Here is an 11,054-nt window from a genome sequence, read left to right on the forward strand (position 1 = left end):
TTTCTATTAGCTTCATCATCATCCTTTTTGTTGTTGTTTGCATAATGTGAGTTAAGATTAGTTCTGGGTAGTCTTCTCCCCATTTCTTACCAAAGAACAAGTTTCTAAGGCCATTACAGAGTATAAATAATAATAATCATTTAATTTTTCGAAAATCAAATATGAAATAAATGGATAGATCAAATAACTTTTATTGATTTCGAAAAAAGAAAATATACAATCAATTTTGGGATAATGCTAAAGGAAAATTGATTGAATATCTTTATTATAGTCGACCACTAGAAACCTAATCTATAACTTTCCTCAATCCTAACTCCATAAGATCCTCCTTTGGATTTTATTTTGGAGTCCTCCTCGGGATCCTCTTCTTCATAATTGGCAATCACCTCGTGCAGGTGCTAGATATGGCCGGTCATGTAGAACTGTGTTCTGGTCGCCGAGGACCTCAATAGTGTTATGAAGCTCATGGATTTAAATATCGGTCTGCTCATGATACTAGGCATGCTGGTGCATGAAATGATCTTTCTGATATCTGAGTGTCTAAACCTTCCCAAACAAGTTGTCTCAAAGGTCACTGAGCTCAAATACAGTGTCTCGAGGTACCTTCAATTCTTGTTTATTCTTACTATGCTGCTTTTTCTTTTGCTTCATGGAGGAAGTAAGAAAAGTGCTCAACATCAGCAAATGCTTCTCTAAATCGAGCAATTCGTCCTTGTCGTCTTAAAAACAGGTCTGCTAGGTTTGTTGAATGCAGCAATGTTGAAATAGGTTCTGTTGAATTCATCCTGGTTTTTCCAACTGCTGGTCTATTCATTCAAATTTTCAACCTTATTCTTCTTATATTCATATCAGTTCAAAATGTTTCCAAATCACATTATGAAACCCGATGGATATGATACCACTTCAATGCTTTTCCCTACACCTATGGTGGGTGACATCTGCGCCGATTTCGAGCTTCACAACTCAAGTTCGACAAGCCTCAGAATTCATAACATAAATTTGGACTAATAATATTGCATTCAACTTGAAACACATCTTTGATACAACTTTTGCAATTGTTTTTACAAGAATGAAAATGTAAAACAAAGTATATATCATATCTACTATGCAATGGACAAAAAACATAATTCAAACAAGAAACATCATTGGTTCAATCATTCTTCACCATCCCTAAAACTAGGTCTATTCATCATCCTCTAATTGTTCTTCATTTTTTATTTGAGAGAGGATTATTGGGTGAATGATATGGTCGGTCATCACTTAGTAAGCAGATAAAATAATTCTCACGGTCTTTAAAAAAAAATTTTCCACAGAAATCTCAAATATAACAATAATAACAGAAATATTCTGATTTTCAGGAACATAAATGTATCAAACTTATGCACCGACATATACGAATTTCCTGACTAACTGATATCAATCTCTTATATTTAATATGCCAGTCACAAGATTTGAAATTGTTGTTGGATGTTCAGTTGTTGGCTGACAGCTTGAATCGAGGGTTGTTGGTTGCAGTGCTGAGTGCTGCTGGCAACTAGCTTTGCTAGCTGGCAGCTTTCCTAGAGTGCTGGTCATCACTAAGGCAGAATACGAAAGAATACTCCAAGAAAATTCAATGACTATATTACTATTTTTATATGGTTGTTAAAATAGATACTTGGAAGAGCAGTTATAGCAGGTCGTTGTAACTACTAGTAATATCAATAGGAAAAATACTTACACTTGTAGGCATTCAATATATCATAGTGAAAGTTTATTTCCAAATTTCTTAGTTTTATCATTCCTTAATCCTCATTCTTCAGTTATATAGGATAACTGGTACATTAGCAATATCCCACCATATGTTTTATCAATTTCCCAACAAGGTTACTGATGAGAATGAGCCAAGCTGCCTCAAATTTCCCACTCTCCCAGCACTCACCTACACCTTCTTTGACCCAAATGCCCCAGACCATTAAAACTAAACCACCAGTCACACTTTAAAAAATTTTCTATTCCAGAAAAATACTCCCAAATCCATTAGAAGTGTTGGAACGGTCCAATTAATTGTATGAGGAAATTCTGAAGATTTTATTCTTTTAGCTAGTGTTCTTTGGTTGAAAGGTCCAGAACATGTTCTAGTATTCTGACTTCATCAATTGCGAAACGGATACTTGCTCTTCTATTGTGGTTATGATTGATCCAAAAGAAGAAGCCGAAGAAGATATAATATTACAAGTAAATTCAAAGACTATATTACTAGTTTTGTATGGTTGTTAAAATAGCTACTTGGTAGTGTGATTATAGTAGCTACTTGTAAATACTATAAGATATAAATAGGAAAAATACTTGCACTTATAAGAATTCAATTCATATCTCAATGAACGTTTCTCTCTAAATTTCTTAGCTTTCTCAATCATTAATCCTCATTCTCGAGCTACTATAATTGTGATTCCCTCCAGTAAAAAAAGTGTAAACACAAATATCTTGATGTATAAGAACCAAATCCCAAGCCCTTGCCCAATCAATTTTCCTTCGCCGGTGTTCCATCAATCAACACGTTGTCACCAGTTTTAGCTTCCCTGTGGTCTGAAATTTTGACTGGTGGTGGCAATTTAATCTTTCGGCTCGGTCCTGTGCACCCTCGTTTCTCCATCACCGCTAAAAAAAGTTCGACGTCCCCGAGAGAAAATAACCTAGTGATTTGAGGCCTTGATTTTGGTTGGAATAGCAAGGTTTCAGCTTAGATTTGCGTGACAAAGCTTAGCGATTTTCTATCCATCCATTTTCTTCATTTTACGGTCGATTCTTGATTAGTTTACGAGTTTCTAACATTGTAACGGTAGTTTTTGAGCTTAGTGAGGATTTTTACCAAGCTCATCCTTTTGTCGCCGCGTTTTGAGTTTTTTCGGTGAGTTTCAGCTGTTGAAACACCACTAGCAGCTGTCATTCCGACCCAACTCGACTTTGCTTTAGATTTTGGTGCATTTTAGCTTGATTTCATCTCCTTAGTTTGGGTTGTGGGAGCTGTCGATATTGAGCAATTTTTCCTTTTAAATCTAAATCTTTTTTTTTACTTATTTATTATTATTATTATTATTGTGGTGAATATCAAACTATAAATTAACCAATAATCATATAGTTTGGATTTTTGAAAAATAATTCAACTTTGAGGATTTTAGAAATATTAGTTGAAGTGTTTAAGTTACTGTTGTTTTTAGCGAATTAAATCGTCTTTGTGAAATAATAATTTGTTGCAGGCTAAAGATCTTGAAGTTAAAGTTGATTGTTTGTTGACGGTCATGGAGTTGTATACACAAGTTACGGCGGGGTAATATTAGACGTTAAATATAAATTATGTTTACGAATATTTATTTATTTATTTTTATTGTGTTTTGTGCTTAAAATGACATTAAATACCTCGTTGTTTATATGTTCATTTGTTTGACATATTATATGACATTTAGAAATATGACATGTTCTATTATGATATTTATATCGAGCCATGTCATTCTTATCGACCTGTACATGTATATTGTTCTCTCGACACATGTTGTATTGTCCCAAAATCAAGAGGCTTTAAAGCCGATTAAGAAACACTTGAGACCGAAGATATGATTGAACATCACTGATGGTGCTGTCTGTTTGAGTTCACTTGAGAGGTCGAGTCATGAGTGTGTTAGGTCAGACACAACATGACATACCTCGCATACTTAGACGAGGGTATTTTAGTTGTATGATAATGTGACTCTCCTGTGTATTGTTAGCTCGAGCATCGTTCTTGTTGTTATCACTTCATTTATTGGCTCACGTTTATCATGTTCATATCAAATCCAATTACATGTGTTGCTTGTGCATGTATAAATGTTTGTATGCATGATTTGAGTTTATTACCGTTGTTCTCTAGTTGTACATACTGGTACTGTTTGGGTTAAGTACATGTAAGTACTAATATAAATAGTCCTATCATATCACTTGTTTTGTACAAGTATTATTTATCTCGATCAATCAAATTATTAATTACTTATTTCACATCAATCAAATTCGTAATGATTTATCTCACATCAATCAAATCAATAATATAAAATTACGATATTACCCTTAATAAATAATATTATTAATATTCTATTAATATTTTCAACAATGACAAAATGGTAATATCATATTATCTCAAATTTAATCAATCAAATCAAACACTATATTAACTATCATTTTTTATTTATTTTATTATTACAAAATATTACTTATCTCCATACTATATATCTCATACCATGAACCAAACGATACCACTGAGTTTGGCCTCTGTCTTCAGGGGCTGCTGCTTTGGTTGTGTCGGTGACCGTTGCAAGGTTTTCAAGTGCTTATGATCCACGCGGTGTAGAGTACCAATGGAACACAACAAAATGTCAATTTATTGATGAAATTGTCAGACTTTGGAGTCTCTCGGATATTATATGTATTATGTCGGATTTATACATTTACCGGGGGTATGCTCGAATAATAATTATATTGTGTTTTGGATTTTATTTGATTGTTGTGTAAATGTGTGATACTGGTCAATGCGACGGTAAGATTTTTTATTTATGATTTTATTTGTTTAGTCCTAACCAGTACAACCTTAAGTGTGTCATATGATGAAATGGATTTATTTTCGAGCTTATATTATTGTTTGTGTTGTTGTGAATTTTTTTTATGTCTTTTTTGCGAGATGGTCATGTCAAAATCGATGCACTTTTTTCTTATTCCGTTTAGTCTCTTCACACAATATTTATATTCCTAACTAAATTTGTAACTAAACTGTCCACCTATGACTATACTGCCCTCATTTATCTACCAATATCGCTATTAATCCAGCTACACAATTACAACTAAATTGTAGTGGAGCACGATCATATTTTCATTGATTCTGCTAACTTCCATTATCGTGACAATTGATTTAAGAAATATGGCCCATGAAAAGAAACGAATAAAAATATTGGGCCCATTTATGAAGAAGAAGAGGCGACACCCCAAGTTCTTTGTGAGTTGCGTCGAACAAAAACAAAGGAAATAAAATAAATTGAATATTGCACAAAAAACGAAGGAAAGGATTCATATGGTTAATTTTATTAAATGAAAAAAATATTAATTTTCTAATTTGATTGTAGATTTTTTTAAAAAAAAAATCGATGGGTACGTGTCACAAAGATATTTATTTTGTAAAATTATTTTCCGAAAATTAGAAGATCAAGTTGAATAGATTTTGGAGGCACTTTCACGAAACACTAAGTAAAACTGACAATTTATGATTCATTCTAGTATATTAACAAAAATAAGTAACGACTAAATTGGTACAATAAACAAGAAAGTCAAAACTCATATAACATATCTGCTTTTCTTGTCTAGGATCAATCCAAACAAAGCTCTCCAAACGAGATAATTAATTGAATAAACTCATTTGATTTATGCTAATTGATTTTAAATTGTCGCATAAAGCAAGACATCTGCATGCACATGCTCCATCATATCCATATGATTTAAATATTTGTAAAGACAACACTTCAATAATTTAGGAAATTATATTTTTGAAACATCAAATTCCCATCAATATATTTGGGACTTACCCCTCTAACATGTCATAATTTTAGCACTTGATAAATGAATTGTGTCAAATATATTAAATATCACAAAAACCGTGGTACCATCGTCTCAAGAGTCAATTTTATGAGACAAATATTTTATATAACTCGACCCATGAAATAATATTACTTTTTATATTAAAGTTACTTTTCACTCGAAATATGGATCGGATCGATCCGTCTCATAGATATATATGTGAGACCGTCTCACATGAGACTTGCTAATTAAATATAGGGGATTGAATGCAAAAATCCCTATTTTTAAAATATAATTTTCTTTTCAAAAAATTGCATCTACAATTACTTCTAATGAGAATATGTTTTGGATGGATGAATTAGATGGATTTATAACAAAAAAATTAATTCAAAAGCTTTCAATTCCATAGATTTCAATTCGTTACATTATGAATGATAGCATTGTAAATTTTAGTCTTGTATTTTTTCTTCCTTTTGAATATGATTTGATATATTGTAAATTTTTGGTCTTGATCTTATATCTTTAGTTTTTTTTTTGGCAAATTTAGTTATTTTTCATCGGGAGTGCTGATGTGACAATGCATACGTCATCGCTATATTGGTGCCATGCTCATTTCAATGCCGCATTTGCACCACATTATGCCACGTCGAAAAAGGACTAAATTGTAAATAAACAAAAATAATGGCCTAATGCTGAAATTCGATGACATAGATTACCGAAGTCGCAATGAGGCAAATATGCAACACAACAAAAACATATAAGCCTTTATCCCAGTAAGTGTGGTCGGCTATATAAATCCTCCTACGCCATTGTGTTTCTATATCTTTTATATTTTAGAGAAAATTATAAAATCTGTCCCCACGAATATGCTTGTTTTTGCATTTTGACAATTAAATACTCAACGATTGATCTTACTTTAGTACATGTCTTTTTACTTTTAGTCATATTTTGTCGTAATGTTGACATGTCACTAAAATTTAATGACGTAGATATGACATTAAACACTGTCGATGTATATATCTGGTACCACATAAGAACTATGAAAGAAAAATGACTACCAGTCGACGTGAAATGGTACTACTGTTTGATACATGTAGATATCTTATTTGACTTGGTTGGGTAAAAGGGGCTTATAAGCAGACATAATATCAGACAGGAAAAAAACCAAACAGTGAAAATTCTTCTATCTCCATATTTCTCACATTAATAAAACAAGGGTTTTTGTGTTTTGGAATTATCATATGTGTTCTTGTAATACTCATGTAACCATGAGTATATCTGTTCGTGATCGAGATATCATAGGAGTACTAATAAGAGAATCTGTATTAGATCTAGATCATACGCTTCAGTCAGAAACAAAGACCAACTTATTAGACTAAAATCAAACTTTGACGATTTAGACATAAAATTAAAATATTCGAACCTATAGGAGGAAGTTCATAATTTTCTCTCAATAATTTCAACAAAATTTTTACGAAAAATATATATTCATAGCTAATACATGTGAAGACTAAAAATAAATTTTAAACCAGGCAATGAATGAGATAAAATGCCCATTCTTTTTATTGGATACAACGAGAATTCGAGTATCAATAAAACCCTAATCTACTTTCTTGCCTCCAAGAAAACGACCCTATAGCCTCTATCTGTAATATATATAGTCACAAGTTAATGTAATATAATAAATTAATTAGCACGAGCAAGAAGAATAGGCTACTGGGTTCCATAAAATATTATTAGGGTTTGCACGATTGTTCCATTTCGAGGCGACATGAGCACTTTCCGGTGGTCCCTCCTCCCATGCACCACCGTCACTCCTCTACCATCTTGGAAAGTACTATCAAATCTTCCCTCTGGATTATCGTTATACTTTCGCAAAGATTACCCTTCTTTGTCCACCATAAACCAACCATAAGATTCTTCTTTAATTAATTTGTTGTTCACACACACACACACACACACACACACACACACACACACACAATTTCAGTTCAAAAAAACGATTAATTCGTCTTACTTTCAGTCAAAAGTTGTATTTATTTAAAAAATCATACGTGGAAGCTGATTTTTAAATTTTGGTTAAATAAAAAATTCATATAATAAGTTAACATATTTTGGATTTCGGTTATCTAAGTAGTTAAATTTGGATTGCTAAAAAAAAGTAGCTAAATTTGGATTTTTATTTTAGTGTAGACTTTGTGGTAAGTTTGCATTATCTATTTTCATCATATTTTTTTGCAGTGCTGACATGCTGGCCAAAATTTTTAACGTGTCCGATATATATACAATTTAGAGAACTAAATTCATTGTTTTCCCTCAAAATTTGTAGAGGGACTTCACATATACATATATATGTTAAGATGTTTCACATTCGTTGGATAGAGTGCCTGAGAGTTGCACATATAAACTTGAATAATTCTCTTCTCGTTAGCTAACTTTTGGAGTTGAGTTAGGTATAAGTCCTAATCTTAATATGGTATCAGAATCCAGACTCATTGTTACATCTTTGGGCCACCCGTTTTACGCTCCAGTTGTTAATTTCTGAGCGTTAGAGGTGTGTTAAGATGTCTCACATCGGTTGCATAGAGTTCATGAGAGTTGTATATATGAATTTAGACGATCATCTCATTTTGAGCTAGCTTTTGGAATTGAGTTAAGTACAAGTCCTAATCTTAACAACATATATTCTTTCGGGGAATGACATCAATATAATGTAAGTTGTCATAATTGTTGTAGTTAAGAATAAATTTACGAAATTAACCACTATTACCCTTCTAACTTTAAATTAGATGTTATTTAACTATAAAGATACCTCATATGCTAATGTACTCGCGACAAAATTAATATTATTTAGTATTTCTATATTTTTTTAGAAAAAAAATTTATTTCTTTTGTGATTTTGATATTATATGTTGTCAAATTTCAGTTTTGGTCCGCTATATTTGATTTTTATTTTTCTTTCAATTTCGGTCATTTTTCCATCGTTGCATTGATGTGGTGTTAATATAATGCTGATCTAATGTAGTCATGACGTTTGCGTATGTAATGACACATCAATACTCAAGCCACTTACTTGGTTTTTTTTTTTTTTTTTTTTTTTTTTTTTTTTTTTTTTNATATTGTTAAATCGGCGTTGGAAAATGCTTATCTGACATAAAAATAGAAAGAAATGGTTTGCATGGACGCCAAGTGTCCATGCAAATAATGCAAAAACGGCTTCTTGAGTTGTCTTACTTGTTTTATTTTTATCTTATAATCAGTCCAAGTGTAGTTTTTTTACACCAAATTATATATTTTTTATTTTGATCTTTTTGCTGGAAACCACTTGATTACATAAATGGCCTACTTGTTATATATCAAAACACACTTATGTGTCATCGTAATAAATAATAAAAATAAGTAAAAAATAAAAATGTAATAATAATAAAAATAACAGAATAACAAAAATAATAAATTATCACAAAATATAATATAATTAGTTAACAAAAATAATTATAAAATTGTCAAATTATCTAAATTAAAATATACCCAGAAATTTTAGCCACTGCCATCCCTGACATAGCTGAGACTCGTGAACTCGTTATTATTTTATTTTTGTTATTTGTTATTGTTTTTTCCGTTAAATTTGTTGTTATTATTTTATCTTAATAGTAACATGATAAAATGTTAAATTATGTATTGTGACATATTAGTTCGTTTAATAAATTATAATCCTGTAACTATATAATTTTGATTAATTTTAGTCATTCTCGTCAAAATCATATAAATAAATTGCTAATATCTTTTCAAAAATTTATAATTACGTTGTCAAACACACATACATATCTTGAGAACTTTTTTAACCACGTACTTACAAAAATGTAACAATAAAATTGGTAATTTAATCACAATATTATTTTAAGGAGAAAGACTAAAATTGTTCAAATTAATCCAACGAAATATACAAAATTAAAAATGTTACGAATCAATACATACATAACTATTTTGGTTAATAACATTTATTGTTTTTATTGCCCGATTTCATTTTTTTGTTTTAATTATTTATTATTGTTATTATACATATTATATGTTACATAACAATATTTTACATATTTTTATTTATTTATTGACACTTGTCTCGCAAGTAGACTATTTCTTGCCAATTACGATGTAACACAAGCGTCTTTCGGTGCCAAATAAATAATTTTATCAGTTATAATTTTTTCCAGCCAAGAAAAATAAAAACTTAAAAAACAAAAAAATTAACGTGTGAAGATCAAACTGACTTATTTTAGGACAAGTAACCAAATATTATCAATTTACAAGACTAATTTTATAAATTTCACATACACTTGGCGTTCATATATGCCATTTCCATCCATTTTTGAGGTCACGTAAGTATGTTCCGATGCTAATTAAAAAGTTCCGACAAAATATAATTATAAAAAATCCAAATTAGTAAATGAATACCAAAGTTTGACCAAATACATTATAAAAAAAGCAAAAACTTGTGTGAGGCGGTCTCACGGGTCGTATTTTGTAAAACAGATATCTTATTTGGGTCATCTATGAAAAATATTACTTTTTATGCTAAGAGTATTACTTTTTATCGTGAATATCGGTAGGGTTGACCCGTCTCACAGATAAAAATTCGTGAGACCGTCTCACAAAAGACATACTCTTATGAAAATTAAAACATTATAACTTATTAGATTAATTTTGCAATTTTCCCTTATACAGTAATGAGCGGTGACATATTTGACTGAGATCGATTATTATTAAGTGTGAATTTTATATGATCGTACCAAAGTTTGCGATTAAAACTTTATCAAATTTAATATTATGAATATAATATCATTATTATTAAGAAATAAGCTAAATCAATTTCAAGTATATTTGTCTGTGTGAATTTAGAATACCGATTTTGTTTATTTTTTATAATTATGTCATTGTTTTTGGAGTGCTGATATAAAAGCAGAGTTTTGCTTAAAATAATAAGTTCCCGCCTAAAAAAAGAAAGATATAAATATAATGAATCTCAAAATAGGTGTACTGCAATAAATGATAACTTCAATTATTGTTTGCATTGATTGTATCAATTCTTTTATTAATTCAAATTTGAATTTTATTATTTTTATATCAATTTAAATGTAATTTATAAATTATATGTTTTTTATTTTCTTTTTTTAAATCTATATCTATATATATATAAAAGCAAAGTTGTCTGCTATATTTAGTAAGTTCTCGACAAATTTTTTACTAAATATGAAAATTCAAAAAAAATTATTTCCTAATATATTGAATAATATCACAATTTTCAATTGAAAATAACAATAAATGGGTTGTCTTTTCAAAGTTTGTTTTCAAAATTCTCACACCTATTGGATAACACTATTTGAAATATTTGATAATTGATTAAAGTATGAAAATTAATAAAATTTTCGTAATACATATCAAATTCTTTTTAAAATTTCAGTTTTAAAATTGAATTTCTTAAAAAT

General features: G+C 30.1%; 1 long non-coding RNA gene across 1 annotated transcript; it reads left to right on the plus strand.

The window, feature by feature from the left end:
* Nucleotides 1–341: 341 nt before the first annotated feature.
* LOC140978932 (uncharacterized) lies at nt 342–4,566 on the plus strand. The gene is made up of 3 exons (XR_012175662.1): nt 342–599; nt 3,240–3,310; nt 4,292–4,566. It is a non-coding gene; the product is annotated as an uncharacterized lncRNA (long non-coding RNA).
* Nucleotides 4,567–11,054: the final 6,488 nt, after the last annotated feature.

Source organism: Primulina huaijiensis, chromosome 6 (assembly GCF_012295235.1).
Source record: "Primulina huaijiensis isolate GDHJ02 chromosome 6, ASM1229523v2, whole genome shotgun sequence".
Classification (NCBI taxonomy): Eukaryota; Viridiplantae; Streptophyta; class Magnoliopsida; order Lamiales; family Gesneriaceae; genus Primulina; species Primulina huaijiensis.